The sequence below is a fragment of the Dromaius novaehollandiae genome, chromosome 14 (assembly GCF_036370855.1).
Source record: "Dromaius novaehollandiae isolate bDroNov1 chromosome 14, bDroNov1.hap1, whole genome shotgun sequence".
Taxonomy (NCBI): domain Eukaryota; kingdom Metazoa; phylum Chordata; class Aves; order Casuariiformes; family Dromaiidae; genus Dromaius; species Dromaius novaehollandiae.
The window spans coordinates 6,271,808-6,297,549 of NC_088111.1; the positions used below are offsets into that span (position 1 = coordinate 6,271,808).

Genomic DNA, 25,742 nt, shown 5'->3' on the forward strand with positions numbered 1-25,742 from the left:
CACGTCCAAAATGTTCCTGTTGCTGTGAGAGGGCAAACGCAAGCCCAGCGATGAGGAAATTGGAGTGAAAAGAAAGGACTTTACTGAAGGCAGCAAGTCCCACTGCACATGCATTTGTAAACACTGAGACACGGAGAGGATAAATAGGCTAATTCATGTTACTGCCGCAAGCCACTTGTTCAGGAGAGAAAACAAGCAAACAACCAACCCAGAAAAAAAAAAGGGTGTCCAAGAGAAACCCCGGTCTGTGACACTGCAGTTGGCAGCTCGGACCAGCTGCCAAGAATTAAGCAGCTCCTAGCTGCTCACTTGGTCTGGGGCCATATCACTTATTTAGGAAAGCAAAACATCACCTTAAACACAGGAAAAGGCTTGCCTGCTTCAACCTGACCTGCACGGTTAGGAGGAGGTGGATCCCATTGCTCATCTCTCCTTAAGATGATGGACGTGATGGATATAATCCAGTTGCCACACTGAGCCAGATGTTCAAAAAGTCGCCAGCCTTCGCTTTCCCTCTCCCACCTCGGCTTCTCCCTGCGCAGCTGCTACGGCACCAGGGATGCAGCGATTCCCTCTGCCACGTTCGACCCGACCCTGGGACAGTCACACAACCAAGTGCTCCGCTTTCTTGTGACGGTGCGGGGAAGAGAGGCGAAGCTGCATCGCTCCTCGACACAGAAGCGCCCAGTGCTGCCCTAATTCTGCCTTGGTTACAACTGATAGGAGTTGGACAACAAACTTCCACAGGGACAAATTAGATTAGATCCACAGCAAATGCAGCAGAAAACGCCATCTTCAACCCCTTCTGCCTGGTCAGACAGAGCAGCTAGAGCCTGCAGGGCCAAGGGCTGCTGTGCACAGAGCGGTCCCAGACTGAGAGCTTATCTGTGGCTCCAGGCAGGTTTAGAGAAGCACTTCTGAAGTTCCCCTCTTGCAACCACCTCATACCCTCACCCCAGGCAATGCAACAAGCAGGTTCAGTGTAATGGAAATGGGGAACAGAGGATGAAAGATATAATAGAAGGTACCTGAAGGTGCATCCTTCCTTTCTCACCGAGCAGCTGGGAGGACGGGGCTGTCTCTCGGTAATTTTCCAACATCCTGGGTTGCAGGTAGATTTATGCACTGATCGTGGTTGGAGCTGTTGATAAAAAGAGTAAAAAGAAACAAGATTTTAATGTGAAGTTTGGGACTACTTTTCTCCCAGTTTTGTATTATCATGACTTCTTTTTAAAATCTTTTTTCTGTGGTTGCCCAAGTTTCCAGTTCAAATCTCTAAAAATAAATTGCAGAACTTCTTCCATCTACTATATGTACAACAATCAAAATCACTACATAGCCTAAATGTATATTTTGGGAGGGTCCCAGGACTGTGCAGCTCCCTAGCTTAATCGGAAGCCAGAGGGATGAAGCTACTTTGCAAATAATGTAACATGCTGATTTTACCTGAACTCAAGGGAAGAAGCTGCAACGGCTCCTTGCTAGTCTTTCTGAGAGATTAAACAAACTAGAAATTGAGTTCACTAGTTATTTAAAAAAAAAAAAAAAATCTGCAGCAGACCAATTTCCTCCGGCACCAGGGGAGCATCCCAGGACTGCAATGAAGCCGTGCTGAGGCACGTAGCTGCTAGCACTGCCTGGGCACGGGGGACAAATAGACCTGCCGTCCTTTTCCTGGGAGCACATTTTTAACTGGAGAGCGATGTGCATTTCTCAAGCTCGACTTCAGCCACTTCTTTGTTATGCAGTTAGAAAGACAACTTTCGCCTTTAGCATCACAAATGCCTTCTCCCAAGAGAAGGAAGCTCAGATGTCTGCAGCACTGCATCTTTATGGTGAATTGCCTATTGATGACTTTGTGGTTAATATATACAATGAGAAACCAAGGAGCTAATATAATGCAATTTTCCATGTTTACTGCATTATTACAGTGGTTGAATCTGCTGATTAGTTCCTATTTTTCTTGCCATCTCTTCCCAAGCATCCCTTTTATTTTTGCCCTGTTTATCTGCATACGGAGTCATTTATCCACCCGGCTGGTGTAACAGCAAACAGGGCCAAAGCTGTAATTTCTCCTCCCTTTCAAATTTAATCTTGTAGACCTCAATCTTTGCGATATCGCTATTATTTTGTCCGTATCTGATCTAATGGGAACCAGCCATTATTTTTGCCTTAAAAAAAGAAAAATGGAAAAAACTAATCTGAGCAAGAGATAATGATGGCTGTGGCACTAATGATCCTTGGCGTATCTCCTTACAATGATTCCAGTGCTAAAACAGAGACCGTTTGTCTCCCTCCTCTCTCTATAACAGCAAGACTGACCCTCAAGCACAGGCAGCTCCCCACCAATAAACAACATTTTCCTGATCTCCCAGGGGATTCATTTCACTGCCAAACATCTCAGCAGGCCTTCTTATTGTCTTAACTTATTTACCCAAATAGTGGAAAAACAACTCAAGTGGAGCCAGACACTCTCCAACAGCACGACTAACTGGCTCCTTCAGCATTTGTTTCTCTACAAGGTAGGAAAGTACCTTCCCCTGATGGTTATTAATTGAAAAGGAAGGAAGCGAGGAAGGAAATTTCCTACAACACAAACAATGCCAAAACATGTTCCTTGAAGATCACAGCAAGACATTTCGCCCCCCCAGCTTCCTTAATTTCCATTTGGCTCTGCATCTCCCACCTCTGAGCAGACTATTTCCCCAGCTGGAGACCATCAGCTAAAGCACCAAGCAACACTGGTACATGCACACTGACCCCGTCAGCAGGCACTGATTTACGTGGGAGATGTGGGAGAGAACCGAAGGAATCCCTCTCTTCCAAACTCTCCTTTCCAGCATCCCGAATAGCCAGCAGTTTTGCAAGCAGCGAGCACGTCCTCCCTTCCTCCTCCCCGCATGTGTCTGATTTGCACTATCATCCCGTGGTTTATATCTGTGCTGCGCTCTTTACCTCCGCCCGCAGCCTAGAGACCTTCACATGCCCTCCCCTTCCCCCCAGGAATTTTATAAATAAATCACGGGGCCACATTCGGCTCTCGCTCTCACTGATGCAAGCAGGGATTTGGAGCTGTTTCAAAGGCACACAGCACCAACAGGGCACAGGATCTGGCCCGTCCCCTGCACTAGGTTTTACACAGGGAAAACTTGCAGAAATCAAGCTAAGTTTTTTTTTCCCCCACATCCTTCGACCATGGGATCAACCAGGCAACAGGCTTGATATGGGGAGCCCTTTGCTCAACATGGAGCTCCCACCGAGCCGTATCAGCTGCCCAAACTGTGGGTTGCCCGCACCAAGAGGAGAGGGTAGGAGGGAGTAAGTAGTACCCAAAGCTGAGTTATTCTGACCTAGAGACAGGCCTTCTTTTTAAACAGCTGCAAATTGGGGGCAGACAGCAGAAAGGTGGGGAGGGAACTGCTTGCTGCCACCTCTAGCTGCTGCCCAGCACAGGTGGACCCTGGGCATTTCTTAGTCTAGATACAACACAGTGTATGCATTATGTTTATTATTAATGAAAGATTAAGCATTACAAAGAGCATTATTAATTTTAAAGCTAATCATCATCATCTGTCCCTCATTTCACCCAGCAAGCCTGAGAGCTATAATGAAAGAGCAAATTCCAGCTCAGAGCATCTTTAACTGAGGCTGCTGCAATCCAAAGCCCAGCTCCACAGCTCAGGGCCATGGACTTTTTCTGCAACTAGTGAGGAAACTCTCCTCAGTGGTTTTCTAATGTGAATGACCATAAAAAGCCAGGGATGGAAGACAAATAACTCTAAAATATCTATCTTTGGAAATAACTCGCCCCAACCTCCGAGCTCTTTAACACCAAGTTGTTTTTTCCATGTCCTAGTCACCATCCACATCACCAGCCTGAAAAAGTGCATGTTTGCAAAGTGACCTCTTCTGTCACACCTGTCATTAGATGGTGATGCCCTATTTTAGCACTAAGAGAAAGACTGCACCTCCAGAAACGTTCCTTGCCCTTTTTCTCCCTGGGAAAAATCCAGCTCTTTACAGTCTCAAGGAGCATAAGCCAAGCAGAAGTCACTAAAGACTTCTCACAAATGAGTTCTCCATGGCATAGGACAGTCTCTGTGACCCAAGGACACTCATCTCAGCTCCAAAAGGCACCATCTGATGCCTTCATAGATGGTCCATCAGCACAAGGGGAAACCAGGAGGAGGGCCATACCTGCACTGAATCCTCCAGCATCCCAAGGGCAGACTGGATTCAGGGTGTCAAAAGAGCACATGCGCAAGCGCAAAGCATCCATTATGTATCAGCAATAATGTTTTCCTGCTACGTGTGGCAAATTAGCATTGGTGGTTAATCAAGTCTCCTTTGTATTTTACTGGGGGAATAGGGAGAGAAAGGCATTTTACAGGGTAGAGTCATAAAGAGCCTCCGCCTAGAGAACAGGCTATATTTGGTGCTGGAGGAAGGACTGTTATCTCCTTCTTGTGAAAGAAGGACAGAGGCCCAAAGAGGTTAAGGGATTGGCTAAAACCCAGACAGCAATCTGGTGGCAGAGCTTGGAGCATAACTCGGATCCCAGAGACTAGTAGCCAGGACTGAGACCTACATTCAAGGGCTGTGTAAAGACTGTACCAGCCTCCGGAGGGAGAGCTGTGTCCAAGACCTGGGCTTCAGCACGTCTATCCACCCTTGCCCGTCAGTCCTGCCCTGAACCATGCCATGAGATGCTGCACAGCAAGGTGGTGAGGAGCACTTTGTTTGCTTACCCAGATCTTTCCTAAGCATGCAAAGACCTGGCTCCTCATCTGAGTGCTAATTCTCACCCTTTCAGCCCATCTTTTGCAGCTTTTCTACAAATCCAGAATACTTTTGAGAGATCAGCACAATGTTCAGTGAGAAAATCGTATGCTACATTTCCGCTTGGCATGATTTTGAAATGGTTAAGCTGTTAAGCCCTGAAAGGGAAGTTTTAAGAATACAGTGAAAAAAAGCCAAAAACAAAAATAAACCATTGGCGGCAAAATTAGAGCGTGACAAAAAGGAACTGTTTTCACGGATCCCTTTTTCCAAAGGAACAGTGCACACTGGCTGCTGCTTTCCAGCATCAGGATCTCTGCAGTTATGTGCCGCTTGGATTTTCATTACAAAAGGGGGAGAAAAAAATAAAACAAAAAGTCAACTCTAACATACACAGAGGGAGAAAGTTTTCCTAAAAGCAAGAATTAAACCTCTTACAAATCTCCCTAAACCATGGCCACACTGCTCTTGAGGTTTCCTTTGCCCATCTCCCTTTCCCCACCACCAAGGGGAGATGCCTCCAGGGCAGGAAGGTGTTTGACCCCGCGAGAGTGCTCATGGCCCAGAGCGGAGAAAGGTGGTGCCACAGCAGATACCATGATCCTATGAGCACTCACATATCTACGTGTTCCAGATGAGCTCTTCCAAAGAGAAGCAAACACTGTCCTGGCCCAGAGCTCACCAGCAGTAGTGGTGGTCTTTAGTCCCTCTAAGGCCAAGCCAGGTTCTGTCTTTACCCTTCAGACTCAGATTTCTATGGTGTTTTCGGTGGGGGGGGATAAGGAGACAGCCTACATTGACCCCAGACAACTTGCTCTGCACAATACAGTGACACCAGTACAGCCCCCCCCATCCCCTGTGTCACCCAGTCACCTCTCCTGAAGTTCACATTGCCTCTGCTGCTGCCCAAATCAACTTTGATTTACTGATTTAGCCAAATACTGGGCTGAAGGACACTGCTCCGATGCACTGATTTTTTCCATAAAACATGATGCAACACTGCATTAAAAGACCACCCAGCATCCATACATGTGACAACATCCCCCTATGGCTGTGCCACAAAGCGTTAATAAAATGACGGCTCCAATGGCACTCACATCTGCTACTCTAGGACCCAGACAACCAAGTGCAGCGGAGCTGACACAGACACCAGCTCTTTTCCACCTGATCCAGCCTGCCACAGGTCACTCCGAAGTGTCTGCTATTTAAGGAGTACTTGGGAGAGGAAGCTTCCCTCCTGGGAGGGTTGGGATCAGAGGCAGCAGGTTAGGCCACCTATTAAGCTAACACCGGAAAAAATCTTGTTTCCCAGCATGTTCACATCTGCGCCCATCTCTGCAGAGGCTAAGTGCACTTTAGTATCTGGATCAGGGTGTCTCCTACCAGCTCTGTGAGTTGACCCAGCTTCAGCTGGGCCTGATAAAGATGAGTAAACAGCAAGGACAGCCCTATTCTTTGTCCCCAGCCCTCCCTGCCTTTCTTTAGTGCCAGCAGACCTCATGTCCAGGTCCACATAGTTACAGGAGGAAATCCGCTCCCCAAGTACCTCTGCTCCCCCAGGGGAGGTGTAGGGAGCTGCACAGCAGGCCCTGCATCCAGGGAGGTTTTTAAGACCTGCTAGACAAAGCTGAGGCCGGTCTGAGCTAGTGCAGGCAGCGGTCCTGCCTCAGGTGGGGAGCCGGGCTGGAGACCACCAGCCGTTCCTGCCGCCAGCAGCTCTGCAAGTCCCCCCGGGCTGGTCTAACTCTGCGGCCTGTGGCTACCTAAAAGCACCTCATGATGCAACGCGCTTGCTCCCTAGGGCTTGGATAGGGAAACCCATCCCTTACCACACCCCAAGCCAAAGCTGCCGGGGAAGCTTTTTGCAACAAAACCCAGGAATCTCTTCCCCCCCACCCCGCCCCCAATCCTTGAACAGAGCCGTCATTCCCTCGATTCACGGATGGCATAGACACAGCACTTAACACTGTCGCAATACCCAAGGAATCCCACATCTGAAGCTTTGACAAAACCCTGGGATTTCATTTTTATTGGGAAACCAAAGCCACCACCCCCCACCCCCCCCGCTCCGTACTTGGCCCTTTCCTAATGACAAACAGCAGCTTTGTAGCTGTCGATTACTCCTGAATCACAGCACAGCTGTGAACAGGGCACGAAATGGGGTACAGCATGCAATGACCTGCAGAGAATTTGGGCTGATAAAACAGCACAAAAAGTAATTACATTATAGCAAGTCAAGGGACAGCATTTCCACTGATAGCACTCTTGCAGGGGGGGAAAGGAGGGGGCTGCATTTACTCTGCATTGGTATTTATATGCAGAATCACTTCCACGGCATCAGCTCAAGGAGCCCTTTGCTCCCCCTCGTTAGGAGAGGGAGGCACTGAGCCGTCCCCAGCCTCCCCCGAGGAGCTGGGCCAACAGGGCACAGCCTGGCAGCCTCATCCTGCGGCACCATCCCGACTTCAGGCCAGAGGGAGCAATTCCCAAAGCCTGTCAGACTTCATGGAGAGCTGCTGGGGTAAGAGCCAATATGGGGAATGCACCGGGACCGTCCCCAGGGCACTGGCCAGGTCAGCCTGTCAGCCAGCCCCTGATCCATGCTCTCAATTGATGAGGGTCTTTAAAGAAATTTGAGCTACTGTGCAAATATCCCTACTGCAGCATGGCAATAACAAACAAACAGAGGTCAAAAATGACTAGTTATCTATGGATGAGCTTTCCTGCCTGAGGACACTTCACTGCTGGGTGGCCTATACGGAGAACATGGCTTTTCCTTCACATTGGCAGCCCAATGACTTTGGGTGCAATGCATGACTTCATGAGGAAGGATGCTAAGAAGGTGCTGGAGGAAGAAGGGAAGCTGTTCCCCCACTTCCCTTTGATTTACACACACTTCTGCTGGCACCAGCTCCTGGAGGTGTATTTCTCCATGCTCAGTTGCTGCCGAGCATGATAATATAGAAGTACAAACCCCAGCATTCACTGTCTGTGGGCTTCACCGTAGATCAGCAGCACGAGGAGGAAAACACTTATTTGCATTGCCATCATTTGGCATTTGCAGCAGGATGCCAAGAGCATAGAATGGCCACAGCAAAAGGCATCCAATTTCACCTCCGCGCCACACACCTTTGTGCGCTACTCACTGCAGACCTGGCATCTAATCCTCCTTCCAGACCTCTGTGCCATCTCACGATGGAAAGCACCTCTTGAACTGCCCAAGGCACATGGCCAGGGCAAGGTCACAGCACTCAGCACCATCCCCACGGTGGGGAGGCTCTGAGGATACTGTGAAAGCCCCCCAGCGCAAAGCAGCCCTTCAACTCCTCTCAAATATACCAAAGTCTCCAGTCCTCAGCCACGGAGCTGAGGACCACCAAAAGAGCCTGGAAGACAAGCGGTCGCACGGGCTCAGCGCAGGTCTGAGCCTGCGGCATCTGCACCATCACCAGGAATGAAAGCACACAACGGAGCACAAGCATCCTCCATCAGCTTCAAGGGCACTGATGAATTGAAATACCCAGCTGATGCAGGGCTTTCAGGTGCACTTTTATCACTGCCATGGCCATGAGAACTATGAAGGCTTTCTAGCAAATCCAGAAAAACAGGAATTCCTCTAGCTTGGTATCATGGTTTTTATCTGTACAGTGCTTCATAGACACTCCTGGAGTGGAACATGGGAGAATGGGAGGGATTTTAGCTCTTTATGAATTAGAAAAGCAATTTACATATTCTAATAGCAAATTTGAGGAGATTTTGCTCAGAATAAGGGCTTTTTCTTCAGGTTCTTTTTTTTTTTTTTTTTTTTTTTAATTGCTTTCCTAATCATTATTACTTCTTGCCATGATGAACAGCCAGCCAATTCCATCATGTTACCTTGGACATACCATGGCAGACAGCTAATGCTGTTGGTCATAAATCATGTCCCTTTTGATCTCCATTACATAGCAAGAGCAAATTTATTATGATGCATGTGTCATTATGCACCAATGCCTTTCCATTATCATACAACTGGATACCCCCAAGGTTCATAACTTGCAGTATAATGGTAGTTTTTAAAGAACCATTGATAATCAATAGTACTCAGGATCCCTGTCAGGATCATTTGCAAAACAAACAACAACGCTGATCTCAAATAACTTTACGGGTGGGATATTTAATCCCCATGAACAGCATTATATGATGGATAAGCAAAGAATCCTAGACTATGTATCATGTACTTTCTTTGGATTAAATATCACTTCAATCAATGTTGCTGCTCATTGAAGAGTGCGTTGGATGTTTTTATTAATAAGGCTGAAGTATTGCCTTACAAGTGGTTACTGGCTACGTGCAGGATCCCAGACTTGCATGGTGGCTCGGTGGGTGTGAGGAAGGATCAAGGCGCAGCAAGGACCTGCCCCGTCACCAGAATAACCAGCACATCCTTCCTGCAGAAATAGAATCACAGGCAGAAAGAGGTGCTGGTTTTAGCCCCTCATCAATACAGAGCCAGGTTTTAAACAAGTTAATACCTATAACTCTACAGAAGTGCTAAGTAATGTTATTAAATGAGAGGTTCAGCCGTCTGCCTCATTACCTAATGGACAGGCCTTAAGGACAATAAACAGAAGCTCATTTTATTTATTGCCTTCCCTTTCCTTTTTGCATGCATGGCTGCAGGCTGTAATTGGGAAGGTAACTCTGTCCCAGCTACACCTGCCCTGGCTGTGGTCAATTTGTCTCAGGTACGACTGCTGTTACCATGGCATCCCTGCGCTTGACAACCTTTAATGTCACTTTTACATACAATTACATACAAGGAACGGAGATGACTGCCCGGGGAGCACCCCTGATCTCCCTGCACAATCAGGGAGTTGAGAGGCCCTCCAGGAGATCAGCGCTGACCCGCGAGGGTTGACTCATCCCCACAAGCACCTATTTGTGTCCTGCAAGCCTCCAGACAGCCCAGAACAACCCAAATTCAAACCAGAGCACTCTAATTAGGTCTTTGAAGTTGGATTAGAGGAGTTGAGAAAGCCACAAAGCCTGGGGGTCAGCAGCCGCAGCATCTCCCTCGCGCCTGCTTGCCAGAGAGCCCCAGTTACCTGTTGCATGCCTGAGAGCGGACCAGTGCTTGGGATGTGTCCTTCATCACAGATGGCTTTCCGAGGCACAAAAGCCCTATTTAAATTTTGTACACAGGTTTCTCGCTTCTTATAGCTCTTAGTCAGAGCCATATCTCAGTCCTTGCAGCTGGAGACACCTTTTGCAAAATCTTCAGCTCCTACTGATGTGGAAAAATTCATGCATTTCTCCTGTCGTGCGAGCCCTGGGCTGGTATTCACAGCACTTCCCACCAGAACGCAATACAGGGAGCGATAAGCTCCAAACCACGCATCGCTAGAAACCCTACACTTCAGTTAAAACGGACCACATCAGGATAAAAAAAAACAAATAAATAAAATTAAAAAAAAAAAACACCCTTGGACCCTAACTAAACACTTTAGCTACTGGAGATTACAGAATCCTATTTAGTGATATCAGAGAGCATTTTCCACAGAGGAAGCATCTATTTAAATCTAGCTATAGGAAGCCAGCAAAATTAAATATTTTAGGAGCAAGAAGAAAACCATACAGTTCTGCCTGTTTTGGCTTGTGTTTAGAGACAAACAGGGTTTTGAAGTGCCCAGGTGAAGCGGGGATGAGGCATTGCCCCGCTCCCTCCTGGTGCATCCTGGCCATGCCGTGCAGGCTCACCGGTGTGCCGGGAAGCGGCTCCATGGATCTGCCACACTTTCCTTCTGCAGCTGCACCCAGCCCTGAGGAAAGCACTGTTAAAGAAAATACAGCTATTTTTAAAGGTGGAAGGACAAATCCTCCTCCCTGTTACACCAGTGACCTCGTGACTCTCCACAAGGTCATGCGGTACAGCTCAGATTTGGGCCTATTTTGAGCATCTTTTGGAGTCACCAGGTTCTCGATGGCAATGCTCTCAGCTGCCTCCAAGCTGGCACCACGGGAGCCCTTGTCACAGTCTTCTCCTGGGAAGCCACCACCACAGAGGGAACGCTCCGGCTCCCACAGGTCCCAGGAGGCTCTGCACAGACATTGGCTTCGTTAGCAAACACATCAGCTCTGCCCTGTTTGATGGATGACGATCAAAGCACCCAGCAATTCTACCCAAACTTCACTGGCCAGGGGACAAATTTATTCCCCCTTCCCACAGGTGAACCTTCTGCTGGGACTTGTCATTGAGGGACCAGGACAGCCTTTCCAATGATGGTGGTGGGAAGCCAGCATGGCTCATGCTGACTCAGGCCATCGCTGCATAAATCCCAGCCTGTCCCTATGACTATTGCACCTCTCCCGCCAAATGCCAGCTCCTTGCCTTCACTTCCAGGGCATCCCGAGCCACGTCCCACTCTCATTCAGCACCCAGGCTCTGTGTGGTGCCTTTCACTCCCCAGGATCCACAGGCTTCCTCTCGCACTGCCTCTTGAGCCCTTGGGAGAGGACCCGGCCTTCGCTGGGGGTTGCGCAGCACCTAGCACAACCGGAGCTGGGCATCAGGGCTCTGCCGTGCCACATGTAGCACAGATGCTGATCCAATACCAGACGCAGTGACCAGGCTGGCCAGTGTTCACAGGCCTAAGGGGACCCAGTCTCCTTAGCCATTGCATGGTAAATCCGTCCCCATACTCTAGGTAACACCTCTTTTCCAGGGATCTCCGAGATTAACGCGGCAATAACCAGCAAGCCTGTTGCTCTCATTAGAGCTCCTCAGAAGCAGGTAGGGCACAGTGCTTAAGCGTATATTCAAGTGAGAAAAGTCATGGGAGTCCTCCGTGTGCTACAGATGGAGGAAATCTCAACACAATTCACCTCCACATTCCCACACTAGAGGCCAGCAGATCCGGTGCTCCTGCCCATGGTGGCAAGGGGAGAGAGGACACATCCACAGCGAGGGAGGGAAGATCTCTCATTTGGATTGCAAAAACCTAAAGATGGAAAGCACTTACAGCTGTGTATGCACAGGAGCATCCATATGCATAAGAGAACAGGCCCTGATGCAGCACATGCTTACATCAGTCTGACGTCACCAAGACTTAAGAGTACATTTAAAATTAAGCACAAGTTTCCTTGCATTTCAAAAGCAGGGACAAAGAAGGCAAACAGGTCTAGCAGAGCAGAAAGATGTCAAAGGACCTAGTTTCCAGCACAAGCTCCAGAACCGATTCCCTGGTTAACTCCAGTCATGTTACTTCAGCTCCTGGTTTCTCCAAACACAACTGCCTACCCTCTGGGCATGATTCCCCGTAGTGTTATAAAGGGCTCTCTGATGGTGACCAGTTTTGAAGGCTGTTTGGTCCCCATGGCTGTCTCCTTATGCACTGTTCACAGAAAAAGTAGATCACCTGTAACTCATCAGCTCCAAGGACCCCCACAAAGCTTGGCTCTGAGGAGCTGCTCATAGTCTAATCCACGGAATAAAGTCAGGATTTGCCATGATAATTAGGATTTTTCCTGCTGAAAATAAAGGCGCCAGCATTTCAAAATAAATGGGGAGAAGAGTGACATCACAAGTGAAATGCACTTATTTTCCAACCCAGCCAGAGCTAATTAAAATGAAAAGCCTATTACTCTGCTTGCCATTAAATGGTGCAAGGGTTCTCCAAACAGCAAAAGATAACCACCTGTAAGAATAGCATGATGTGTTTGTTATTAAGACAGAGGTTCAAAAAAAAAAAAAAATCAGAACAGCAGCTAGTAATTCTTCACTGAAAGAGAAGAGAAGAAGCCATGCAGAAAGTTTTGGGCTTTTTCTTAAAGCAAATGTGGAATTTAAACTACAAATGATTCCTCAGCAAGAAAGGATTTTGATTTAGGAGAGCTTTACTGCAAAAGCATTAGTGAAGCTCAAGATTAGTAGACCGACTTAAACAGCAAGCAATGTGGGCAAAAAACATCTCCAATCTTTGATCTAGGTGGCAATGTTTGCTTCGCTCATGAGCGTTTCCTGGGAATTTTTAAGAACTGCAGCTCACATTTATTTCTCCCTCTTTCTTTAAATGTGAAGCAGTTACACAAACTCTACAGTCTGTTTTCTGCTCCTTTGTGAATTGTGACAGCTGTTGAAATGTGGTGATTTATTGAAGTTTTCTTTTCTCCCTCTGTGGTAGACGGTCTCCAGGATGGTTGTGTTATTCCTGTGTCTCATGCTTCTGCATTTTCCTAGACGACGCAAATAGGAGCCTGGCCAAGCGAGTGACACAGTCCCCTCCCAAACACAGGGAAGGACCCAGCTCATTTCTGAGCATCAAGAGATGGGAAAGGCAAAGAAGTTACTGACGTGCTCTGCGGCTCCGAGGAAGCTCTCCCGAGGGAATTACATCAGCAGGGCAAAAAGGACGAAGCCCCAGGCACGAGGCCTGGACCACAGCAGGACGTCAGCTCTGCTCTCCTGTCTCACCATGCACCCCAGCCACAAAACCCTGGAGGGAGGGCTGAACTTCCAGATTTCACCCCCACCAGAAGTGGCTTCTCAAGGCTAGACAGCATCTCTCCATCCCCACGGCCACATGCCAGACCTAGCAAACAGCAAGTCAGCGCTCCTCCCAAGGGAAGGCAGTGGGAAGCAGCATTATTGCAAGGGCTTCCTCCTCGCCCCAAAGGAGATCTGCTCGGCAGCACCAGTGGTTGCAGTCACAGCCCCGTGGTCCCCGGCAGGTGCCCTGCTACAGCTGCCTGCGGCTTCTGCACCTGCGTGCCCTGAGCGAGGGCAGGAGGACAAGCACAAGGATTAGGCTTTCCTGGGTTCAAGCCATGTCCTGGGGTGGTCAAGGTAGGACAGAGCCAGGTCTTTTACACGCCAGGTTAGCTCTTCAGAAAACCATGACAATAGCACACACAGCTGGTTTATGGTCTTTCTCCTTCCTCAGATCATTGCCTTTTTCATGTTGCTCTTAACTTGTTTCAGAGGCAGGTTTGAGGACCAGGGGAGGGGAGGGGGATTTGAAATTGCTTGTTTACTTTGAGAGCTCTGAAGAGTTGAGCTGGAGCTGCCTCTCCAGCAGCTGCTCTGCTGTGGCCACTTCTGCTCTCACTCAAGTAGAGCCAGACACAAACTTCTCTGAACAGGGATGGTGAAAAGAGATACCCAAACCCCACAAGTCCAGGGAGACACCTGGGAGAGTCAGGCTCAGACTCACCAGCTGTCCAGCCTGGAAAGGCAGGAGTTAATTAACAGTGTCACAGGGTGAGCACTCAGACCCTGCAATTACCATCTCCTGCTACAGTCCTGCAGTGAACGGGCAGTATTTAATGGAAACCAGAAATGAGATGAAGCAGAGAAATTTATCCTTTGACAATGCTCTATTGCAAAGACTTTATTTTGATGATACCAGATGATTAATGCTTACTGTTGCTGTCATTTTGTTTGATAGATTTTTGGTGCCGTAGAGTGACATTTGCTCAATGCACCATTCTTGAAAAGCTGCACCCGTAAGAGCAGAGGAGAGACGGGCTCGGTGCATCCGGCACTCTGCAACCAGCTGCTTTGCAAGCGGCAGGGGATCACGAGAGTTACCAGCGCTTGGAGGAACAGGGGGTTGCTGCAAGGCAAATTCACCCGGCAGAGGCTGCATGGTGAGCGGAAGGAGCATTAAAAAGCCAATGCTGTAAGAAATGGCAAGAGTTTGTCTTTTCTATCAGAAAAAACAGGCTGTGAGTTACAAAAACCAGAGCTGAGAGCTGTAACAGTCCATGCTCAGTTTTGCCACAAACACGCTGGAAGACGGAACAAGTCGCACAGCTTAAATCCCAAGCCGAGACACTTCAGAGCTGAGCTTCAGCCACACAGAGCTCTCAACTGCTCTTGAGAAAAGCACCCCAAAAAAAAAAAAAAATCAAATCTATCAATCAGTAAGAAACACAGACAATAGTCTTAATTGTAGCATTCACTAATGGCAGAAACTTGAAAACCTTAGTCTTAACCTTTAAGTCCTCCCCATCTTTAATGGGAGGGCAGCAGTCTACCTCACCCGGATGAGGTAAGGCTTTCCTAATCCATCAGCTCCTTATTTTGTGCAAAGCATTAGACAGCAGACAGACAGCTTTATACAGAGTCTTTCCTGCAGTGAAATACTTCCATGCCACAGCCTGCCCCCTCGTCACACGCGGGCGCCGGGCTGCCTCGGGGACACCCGCGGGGCCAGACATCGGAGCCTCCCTGGCCCGCGGGGGATCCCCTGCCCGGCGCTGGCTGGCGACGCAGCTTCACAGAGCTTCTTGCAGATTTGATTTTCATCTCGTCATATTTAAAAGCTGTCTCACGAGCGTAATGATTTTAAATTCACTCACCGCCGCAGTCAATCAATTGAGCGGCTGCCGCTGCCGGCTCGCTGCGCTGGCGGTGATGGATGGGTCTTCCGAGATGCCCCGAACGGAGGAGAGCAGAGCAGAGCAGAGCGTGGGCAGCAGGAGGAAGAGAAGCAGGCCAGAAACAAGGAGTAAAAAGGAAGAAATGGGGTGGGGGGGGGAAAAATCCCAAGCTGCTCACTGCAAACTTGGGACATGTGTTCTCCACTCCCAGGAAGCACAAGTGGTGGCAAGTGGTATTTGCCTTTATTAGGCTCCCTGGCCTGTTACTGACCATCCAACATTTGTCTCCCTCTTTCTGGGGTTGGGTCAGTGTAGTGCAGCCAGCTAGCATAAAAATGTTCATAACACACAAGTCCAATATTATCGAAGAAGCTGCAGTTTGTGGTCTGAACATCGCAGCTGTGTGCTACACATCTTGCAAGGCAGAGAAGGGGAAGAATCAAAACCAAAATCCACAAAACAAGCAAAATAAAAAATAAGAGGCAGTAAAAGTAAATTAATGATGTTGTTCCAATTTGAGCAAACACTAATTAAGGATGTTTAATTGAATTAATGTATTATTTAGAAACCCCAGCAAATCCTGAGCAGGGATATAAATACATTATAGGGTTCCTTTGACATCACATATATCTCATGCCTCACTGCCCACAATTTATTATAATGTCACCAGAATCTCCAGATATATTTTTGTGCTTGTCACTCAATTGTTTTGTATTTATCCTGCGTATCTATATCCTCTCCTCAATATCGTGCATCCACATACTCCACGCGGGGCAGAAGGCCACAGTATAAGCTGCAAATCTATGTAATGAGTTAGTTTAGCCCTTCCCTGTGCCCAGTAACTACTGTCTGGGCCTAACTTGTTTAGAGGCTAAAAAAGCTTAAAATGCTTCATTAACAAACAAATCCAACTTCCAGAAATACATTTCTTTGTGGCCTCAAGTGTCACTTTGCCTCACGTTACCCAGAAAAGGGCCCTGTGCAAGCAATATCTAAGCCTGACCCAGAAGAGGCCGGCAAACTAGCGTGGTCACACCTCGACACAGGGGAATGGGCATCCCAGGGAAAGGGGAAACAAACAAAAATCAGCCCCTCAGAAGGTCTCACAGCAGCTGTTTGCACCCATCAAAGGTCCAGAGATACCACACTTGCAGCTGGGGCAGTTTACTAGCACTGAGCATTCAGCGAGAGGCTTCACATACATTATTCTTCTCTCCTTTCAAGTCCTTCACAGCAAAGCTTATGGTTTTTACAACACCTAGGTTTCTAGGAAGAGATACAAACAAATACACTACAAAAGGAAAAACACAGTGGAATTGTTTAACTGCTAGAGACACTTGCAAGGAGAACAGCATGTGGAAATAGCACAGGCATATCTGAGTTGATGCACACACAACTGTAGCAGAGGAAAAAGAGGCAGCATTAAAGTGTCCTATGCTTAGGTATAAGCACATACTGTAGCAAAATATGTATGCCATTTATAAAGCATACTGGAAGTCTTTTCCATAAAAGATGCCATATAAAAGTGTAAAATTTTATTATCTCTGCCTGTCCATTTTACAAAGATATACACAGAAACAAGTTGCCAAATCTGCCTGCAGTTTAACTCCATTAAATCCAATGAATGAATTTGGCCCACAAAAAAAAAAAAATTATGCACTTACTGTAATAAAGCTAAAAGCTGATAGCAGCTGATACAGTAAAACACATATTTCCATACACTCATTACTGCCAAGTTCAAAACACAAGCAAGCTAGAGACTGTCCTTGTTCAAATCCTGAAGAAATGCTGGGGGGGGAGGGGACACTAAGAGGGGTGGTGAAGGGACCAGCGCTGTGCGCCCTCCCGGGACGCTGCACTGCTCGCCCAGGCTGCCCTTTCCCATCCCACCGCTGCTTACTCCCCAAAGGGCCCGAGGCAAGAGCGCACGCAGGCTCCCCGGGGAGGGATGCGCAGGCTCCCCGGGGAGGGATGCGGGATGCTGTGCTCCCAGAGGTGCTTTGCCGCTGTTTTGTTTCCACTTAGGGCTTTCCTCCTAACCTGCATCTCACAGACCGTGGTGTCATCTTGAATTATACCTTGGACGGTGCATTGCACAGGGGAACATGCCAGGCTGTGCAGAGGCCTGACCCAAACAGCAGGCTGAAAGCCTCCCCTGACTGATAGGCTTTTTGTTTTTCCTCCTCTCCTAAACACACACGGCTTTCCCTTGGGCTGCTGGCCTAATTAAACCAACTCCCATCTCCACCTCCCAGGTCTCCTCCCCCATCCATGGGCAGACACCTTCGAGGCCCTCAGCACCACCTTCTCCAGCCCCAGCTCCTCATGGTGCAGAGAGGATCCAGGACCCCCCCCCCCCCCCCCAGGCTAACCCTTGCACTGCCTAGCCCAGCACTGTTTATTACTGTCACAGGGATGCCATGGGGACCCAGACCCCAGTGCTCTGTGCTATACATACATTCACCATTGCACTGAGCAAGCCACATCTCACATATTTCAAGTTCTTCCACCCCAAACTCCAGCCAGCCCAGCTGACAGCACTGTGCAGGGATGTAGCAGGTGCAGGGAAAAGACTCAGGGTCTCCACTCCAACCCCTTCACCTCAAGGTCCCCATTGCCTGCATCACCCCCAGCAATCCCCCATCTGCTTTCACAGCTCTACACCCTTCTTTCACCCGCAGACAGTTTCAGGCCACCCTCCCCACACAGGGCTCTGCAGCCACCCCACCAAGCCCTGCTCCCTCGCCAGCCTCCTCAGGCCCCAGCACCACCATGGTGCTGCTGGCCACCACACCTCCATCCCACCCCCCACAAAGCTGGGGAGAGCCAGGGCTCTGCCAGGCAGGCTCCCCAGGCCCAGGGCTTGCAGCACCCCCCAAAAAGTCAGCTTTTTCCCCAAGCAGCCATAAAAGTTCCCACAAACACCACCACACTGGGCTGCACTCCCTGCCCATGCCCCCCACAACCCCTCCCTTGGCTTTTCCCCTCCACCACCCCAACCCCAGAGCCTCCACATGTCCCAGCCCAGCCGACCACCACACCGGCTGCCCCTGCACACCACCAGCTTTAGCCCACAAAGAGCCCAAGGAGGCAGAGCCTACCTGCACCAAGCCACCAGCCCACATCCATGCTTCCCCAGGCTCCCTCCTGCCTCTCACCAGCTCCTTTTAGGCCCCTCCGCTCCGCTGTGTTTCACAGTGCCCTTTGCTGAGTAACGGCGTAACCCCAGGCTTCAGCTACACCTGGGGTTAACACCAGCTCCGCAACTGAGTGCCGGCAGCTGGGCAGGCTGCGGCGGCTGCTGGGCTGGCTGTGGTCTTCCTCGCCAGCACTGGGGGTGAAATCCCGGCTCCGTGGTGGCCAGCAACGAAACTCCAGGGAGGCCAGGACCCGGAGCCTGGATCAGCGCAGGTGTCCTGGGCCCTGGCCACCCGGTCCTATGTCCTAGAGGGAGACAGGGCTTCGCTGGTGCAACCCATGGCTGTCCCGATACGCTCAATGCATGCATGAGGAAAACGAAGCACCGGAAAAAAATGCCTAAGGATGGGGTTGAGTCTTTAGGAATAGGCGGGACTGACATCTCAAGAACTGCCCCGGGGCCTTCCCTAGCCAGGGCACAGAGCAAGTATCCTGTCACCGTCCTAGCCAGGGTCTGAAGTTTCTCCAACCTCAGCATTACCTCCAGAGTTTGACTCGGAAATCTCGGGAGCACTGACCATATCTTTCTGTTTGCATACACTGTGCAATCCTATATTTAGCAGAGGATGGGAAAACTGAAATAAATAATCCATTGCTCATAATAATAAACCTTGCACCTTGAACAAGCCAAAAGCCTGACCTTTCGTAGTTAATCCGTCCTGGTGAGAGGTTAGATCTTGTGTTTTCTGATCATCAAACAGAAAAGCATTAGCCAGACAGGGAGAACAAGCTCTTATCTAGACCTGATTTCTCTCCCCTCCAGGGGATCCTGTAGGATATTTCAGTTCCCTCTCGCGCGCTGTATGACTCTTCCCTCCCCCGGTTGCTTGAAATCAGCCAAATTCACAATCTAATCTGGCTGGGAGTCAAAGGGGAGAAAATCAAGTCCTAATGCAGTGACTACTTTGAATGGGGAATTGAAGCCAATCAGAAAAGCATTATTGATCCCCGCTCAGGGCACCTCAGTCAGGGTGAGAAAAGCTGCGCGTCGCCGCAGAGCTGCCCACCGCAGCCAGCCCCGCTCGCCCTGCCAGGCCTGCGGCTTTCCCGGTGTTAACCCCCGGCGATGGGAACTGGTGCAAGATGGGCAACGTCACCGGCCAGGATGACCCATGCATGCGTGAACGCTTCCCGCACACGTATTGCTTAGGAGCGGACGCGTCTGCGAGAGCAAGGCTGCTACATCGAACAACCCGTGCGTGCGTGTGCGGGTCTGCGTGCGCGCAGCGAGCGCTGCGTGCGCAGGGATGCACTTGAGCAGCGTTAGTGCGAGGGAGCTCTGCGCGAGAGCCGAGCGCAGGCTGCCCGGCAGCGGAAGGGTGTGTGTACGTGTGCGTACGTGTGTACCTGTCCCCCCCAGCCACCCACCCCGCCTGCGTGACGTGCGAGCACCGTCCCCGCAGCAGGCAGGGGACAGCGGCGGGAGAGGAGGGCCGGGACAAGCTGTGCCTCAGCCTGGGCAGCCGGTGCGGCTGGAGACGGGGGAGCCGGCCCGGCCTGGCCAGGCACAGCGGTGGGCTTCCCTCGGCGAAATCCCCATCCCTCGGCCCGTGTCAGCACCGGCCACGCACGCCGCTGCCTTACGTAACCACGGCAGGGACGTGGCGGCAAAGAGGGGGCCGAGACGGAGCTCCCCACCGCACCCCGTCTGCTGCAGGGCGAAGGGGGCCGGAGCAGAAGCGGGGTCCCCGGGACGGGCCTCCGGGGGGGTCCTGATGCCAGGCCGGGGAAGTCGCACGGCCACCCGGCTGGCCGGGCCCTGCCCGGGGAAGGAAGGGGGGGTCCCGGGGACGGACCTCCGGGGGGGTCCTGATGCCAGGCCGGGGAAGTCGCACGGCCACCCGGCTGGCCGGGCCCTGCCCGGGGAAGGAAGGGGCTCTGCCCGGCTGCGGCGCCGCTCGGACCCGCCGCGGCGAGGCCCCTCCGGCCGCGGAGAGCGGGGTCCTGGGAAGTTTGGGGAATTCCGCCGTTTGGAGGGAGGAAGGGAGGGAAACACCCCCCCAATCCCCCCCCTCCAAAAAAAAAACCCCAGGCGGGGGTCGACCCTGCCCAGGGCGCTGGCGCAGCCCGGCCGCGCCGGGTCCTGCCCTTCCTCCGGCCCCGACGCCGGGCTGCGCTCCGGGAGCACCAGCACCGCGCCGCGCTCCGGGAACCGGCATCCCCTTACCTGCCGGTTCCACGTTTGCAGCCTGCCCTGCTCCGGCTCTTCCTCTCCTCCTTCCTCCTCCTCCTCCTCCTCTCTCTCCCTCTCCCTGCTGCTTGGGGCTCTTTATGGAGATTCATTCATTCATGCCTTCCCATCGGTCCCTCAGCGTTTCCCTGCCTCCCGGAGGCAGAGCGTGTGACGCCTCGCCCCCTTCCAGCCACTTTCTCATGTCAGAGAGCGGCGCTGCCCCAGCGCGGCGGGGCCGCCGGGGGGGGGACCCGCGAGGCAACGCACCCCCGGGGCCCTCCCGTCGCGGGGGCGGCGTGGGGAGGGCGCCGGCCCGCCTGGGGGAACCCCCGGGGCGCGGCAGGGCAGGGTCTCCCCCGCGCCCATCACCGGCGTGTCGGGTCGCCCTTGGGGCTTTTCGTGGTGATGCGGGGCATCCCCCCCCCACACACACACACACACAGAGACCCCTCCCCATCCCCCTCGCCGTGCCGCTGCCCATCGCCCCGGCTGGATTTCTCGCTCTCAGAGGATTTCCCAGCCCGCGGTGTCCCGCGGCCCGGGCCCGCCGCCCCCTCCCCGCACAGCCCCCTCGGCCAGAAGTGGCTCTGCGCCGCGGGGGGACCCGCCTGCCCTGCAGCCCCCCGCCCGGCCAGCCTGCAGCTCCCTCGCTCCCTCTCCTCCTCTCTCTAATTTCTCCCCCCCCCCCAACCCTAGCCCGTGCTTCCTCGCCCGTTTTAATCCCCAGCTTCGCTTTCTCCCTTTCTCTGTACCCACGGCACGATCTCAGCCTCTCCCTACGAAGCAGCTGGCCGATTCAAGCGGCATACAAAGGAGCTGACTCAATCCGAGACAGCGAGCCCGGCGAGCCCCGACGGCTTCACACCGCGGCCCCGACCTGCCCCCCTTCCTCCCCAGCCCTGCCCCGCCGGGGGGGATGCCCTGTCCCGGGAGACGCTCGCTCGTCCGGGTCACCCGCCAAAGTTTAGCCCTGCTCCGACCTTTCCTTTAAATCCCCCCATCTCCCCAGGAGGGGGGTCTCTCCGCCTCCCCCCTCCCGCGGTGCGGCCGGGGACCGGCTGCCGGAGCCCCGCAGGGCGCTGCCGCTGCCCCCGCTGCCTGCGCACGCCGCTGGGCCGGGGGCTGGGGCGGCCGGGGGGGCTGCTAGCAGAGACCCGGCAGCACGGAGGAGGGCGGTGCACGCCGGGGGGTTGTTCTAGGTGCTAAACTTCAGGTGAATCGCCGAAACTCCTCTCTGCACAAGGCACGAGGTTATCGTTTCCAGCCAAGCAAGGCGGCTCGGTCTGTTTCTTCCCTTAAAGACACCGTCGGAAATCTGAAGAGCAGCGCCTGGATTTGGGCGCTGCCGGCGCCGCCAGGGTGACAAACCATTAATTTGCGGTGATATCATTTAAAATGCTCCCGAAGGGCCCTGCCCGCTCCCCGCTGATCCATGCCATTTCTATAGGCAGTGCCATCCCCTTTGAAATGTTGCCATGGGTTTATCTTAATGACCGCTTTATTCACCACTGCAAACTTCTAAATATTTAATACAGTGCAAACTGGCAGCGAAAGGCATCTCGCTGGCAGCAGGAGGTTAGTCCTCGGCTGGGGAAGGCGTGTGCGGCCGCCTCCCGGCTGCGCCCGGCGGAGCCGCTGCCCCCGCACCGGGGGAGCCTGTTGATACCGGTCCCCCCCCCCCCCCCCTCGGTGCTCCGGGTTTTCCTGTGGCCGCAACTCGCAGCGTGGGAGCGGGCAGCCCACGGGCAGCATCCCGGCCGAGAGCTTCCTCCAGCCTCCCTGACAAGACGTGCGAGGGAAAGAGCTGATGCGGGCCAGCTCCGCGCTGGGGGAGGCAGCAGGCGCTGGGAAGAGCCGCGGGAGAGGGGGTGGGAGGACGCGGTGTGCATGTCCCCGGCGGGCCGGGCTTTGGCGAGGGGTCCCGCTCCGCCCCGCCCCGCCGGAGCCGGCCCCGCACCTCCCCGCGCACCGAGGGGACGGGCCGGCCCGGCGGGGTCTGCGCTCGCCGGCGGGGAGCACCCGGCCGCCCCCGCGTCCCCAAGGTCACCGCCGCTCCCGCGGCGCCCGGCGCTTGGCTCGGCCAGGGCCCGGCTCCTGCCTGAGGGACCCCGGGAGGGAGGGGAGCCGGGCGGCCGGCCTGGCGGGCGCCGAGGAGGCGGGGGAGCCCCGACGAGCGCAGGGCTCTTCCTCCCTGCCTCCTCCTCCTCCTCCTGCCCGGAGCCGGCCCAGCCGCCGGAGCCCCTCGGCATCCCGGCCGGCAGCATCCCGCGGCCCGTGCGCGGCCCCTCCGCCCCAAAGGCAGGGAGAGGAGCCGGGCGCCCCTCCCCTCCCCACGCCGCCCCGCCGGCCCCGGCGCCGGGCCGAGGGAGGGCTGGGGACTCATTATCTGCGCTTCATTAAAATGCAATCAAGAAATTTCTTTGGCAACTCCGGCTGCTGTTTAACAAAGGCTCCGCCGATTGGCAAGTGCCCCCGTCCTCTGGGCTTAGCAAAAATTTGGTAACCGAGACGGAACTTTACAGCAACATCTGTCATTATAATTAACGCCGCAACACATCCACCGGGCAGGAACACGCTTCCTCTCCCCGTCCCCCCGTCCCCCCCCCGCTTTTTTCAAACCACGAAAACGGCTCAGACTCACAGGCGCACATCTACCCCCCCAACTCCCCCGAGCAACCGCTGCGACGGGAGCCCTCCATCTGTCCGGCTCTGCTCGGCACCGGCTCCGCATCCCCCGCCGGGACGAGGACGCGGCCGGGGGCTGCTCCGGCGCGGGGACTCCTCCCGCGGGCCGGGCGGCGAGCGGCCCCCCGGCCGCCACCACCCTCCTCCACTAATTTTCTTTAGTTAAAGCTCTATGTGCGGTACGTTTCGCGAGGACAAAAATAGCCGAGGAAGGAGAGCATGTGGGGAGGCAGGTCCACACTGGCGGCGTGGGAATTCAGAAGCGATCGGCGAGACCGGGGAGCGGGGCGGGGGGACCGAGCCGGGGAGCGGCTTCGCCACAGCCCCCCCCTAATCCCCCGCCATCGCCCGGGGCCACCCCGCTCTCCCGGAGCACCCTGCGAGGGTGCCCCCCCCCCCCCCAGGGCGGCGTGCGGCGGGGAGAGGATGCGGGGCGAGCCGCAGCTCGGGGAAAGCCCCCCGCCCGGGGGGGACACGGCCGCCCGGCACCGGCACCGGCACCGGCACCTCCCCCGGAGCACGGGGCTTCCCGGAGGCAACAGTTGCGCTGAAGCCCCGCAGCGGCGCGCAGGGACGCCCGGGGCTGCCCCGGCGAGGGCGCATCCCCGGCGGGCAGGCGGCGGGGTCGCCCCGAAGCGCGGAGCCCCGACGGGCAGGGCCGCGCGGGGCAGGCGGCCAGCGGGGCCCCCCAGCCCGGCTCCGCTCCACCACCCGGCCGGGGGGAGCTGCTCCGGGCCCGACCCCCCCCTCCCTGCACCCCGGGGAAAGAAGGGCCAGGAGCGGGTCCCCCCAAGCCCGGGACCCCCCCGCCGCGGAGGAGGGGGCGCCCGTTTCCCACCCGCCAGCCGCCTCGCACCAGCCTCCGCCGCGTCCCAGCCCGGGCTACAGCTGCGAAAAGTTTGGCGACACGGAGCGGCCACCCGGGGCTGCGCGGGGCTCGCCGGCCGCCCGCGGCTCCCCGGGAAGCGCCGGGCGCCGCCGCCGCCGGGAGGCACCGCGGGGCCGCGCCGCCCGGGGCCGCCCGCGCAGCGCTCTCCGGCGGCGGCGGGGCCGGGCGGCGGCGGGGGGCGGCTCGGCCGGGCCCGGGGCCGCGGAGCCGGGGCCGCGGGGGGCTGCGGGGGCCGGGCCGGGTGCGGCGGGGCTGCCGGCGCACCTACCTGCCTCGGCGGCGGCTCCCGGCGCTCGGCGGCGCGCCCAGCCCCGAGGCGCGGTGAGGGGCGGCGGGCGCACCCGCGGCTGCGGCTCCCCGCGCCCCTCCAGGCGGGCGGGCCGGGGGCAGGAGGCGGGCAGGGAAACGCAGCCGGAGCCGAGCAAATCCCAGCGCTGGAGTCGGCCTCAGAGAAGAGAAGGGCTGCAGCTCCTCACTGCGTCAGGCGGAGAGCCCTGCCCGTGCAGGCGGCGCCGGGCAGCCCTGCCAGGCCCGGGGGGCTCCCATCGGCGCGGCACGGCTCGGCACGGCTCGGCCCGGATCAGCACGGCTCGGCCCGGTTCGGCTCGGCTCGGCTCGGCGGTGCGGGCCGGCCGCAGGTGCGCGGCGGGGCTCGGCACGGTTCGTTGCGACCCGGCTCGCCTCGGTACGGCCCGGCCCGGCCCAGCACGGTCCGGTTCGGCACGGCACGGCTCACCTCAGTCCAGTCCGGCTCGGCTCGGCTCGGCTCTGCCCGGGCCGGTTCGCCTCGGTTCCACTCAGCTCGGTAAAGCCCGGCTCTGCTCAGCTCGGTGTGGCACGAGTTGGCTTGGGGCAGCCCAGCTCGGCCCGGGCCGGTTCGGTTCGGTGCGGCTGGGCTCGGTCCGCCCCGGCTCGGCTCGATCCGGCTGGGCAGTCACGGCACGCTCGCTCCAGGAGAGCCGGGCTGGCACCGGGGAGAGCGGGGGGGAGAGCCGGGGGCAGTGGGTGTGCGTGGGTGGGAGTGGGAGTGTGGGCGACTCTGTGTGTGTGTGTGTGTGTGTGTGTGTGAGACACCTTGTGAGATTGGGGGGCGAGGACTGTGTCTGCGTGTCAGTGTGCGTGAATGTGTGTATCTCTGTGTGTGTGCGTGTGTGTGTACGTGTGTTTGTGTGCACGCTGTGTGCCTGGGGGTGTGTGTGTGTCTGTGTGTGTTTATGACGGGGAGTGTGTGTGTGTAGCTGTGCCTGCGGTGCAGGAGTCTGTGTGTCTGTATTTATGTGTGCGTGTGTCTGTGTGTCTCCGTGGGTGTGTGACAGCCCCCTCCAAACTGGACCCCCTGCGGGCCAAACTGGGCCCGGCCAGGCTTTACCATGCCCAGCCAGGTCGTGGTGGGACCACACACGGCCGGTTCAACCCTGCACCGTGGTCTGGGCCAGCAAGCTGGGCAGGCGGGGAGAACTGGGACAGCGATGGTGCAGCACTGGGACAGCGCTGGGGCTGGGCCAGGACCCTGGCCCGCATCCCCCATAGCGCCCAGGACCCCCCAGCCTGGGCGGCTGCCGGAGGCCCCTGTGCTCAGCCCTTCCCAGACCCCTGCGCCTCCGTGCACCGTCACCCTGCCCTTCCCGGGGACCCTCCGCCCCAGGCCATCCCTTC

At 54.8% G+C, this 25,742-nt stretch overlaps 1 protein-coding gene across 3 annotated transcripts in view; it reads right to left on the reverse strand.

The window, feature by feature from the left end:
* Positions 1-24,587, reverse strand: part of ELFN1 (extracellular leucine rich repeat and fibronectin type III domain containing 1) — a 115,205-nt gene extending 90,618 nt beyond the window's left edge. For 2 of the 3 annotated variants that reach the window (XM_064520182.1, XM_064520184.1), the window contains exons 1-2: positions 24,355-24,587; positions 1,029-1,141 (exon numbers count right to left, since the gene is read on the reverse strand). The gene's annotated coding sequence lies outside the window, so the exon portion shown is untranslated. Of the gene's footprint in view, positions 1-1,028; positions 1,142-20,506; positions 20,584-24,354 lie in introns of those variants that run through there. The other variant, XM_064520183.1, reaches the window with a different exon arrangement.
* Between the last annotated feature and the right edge of the window lie 1,155 nt (positions 24,588-25,742).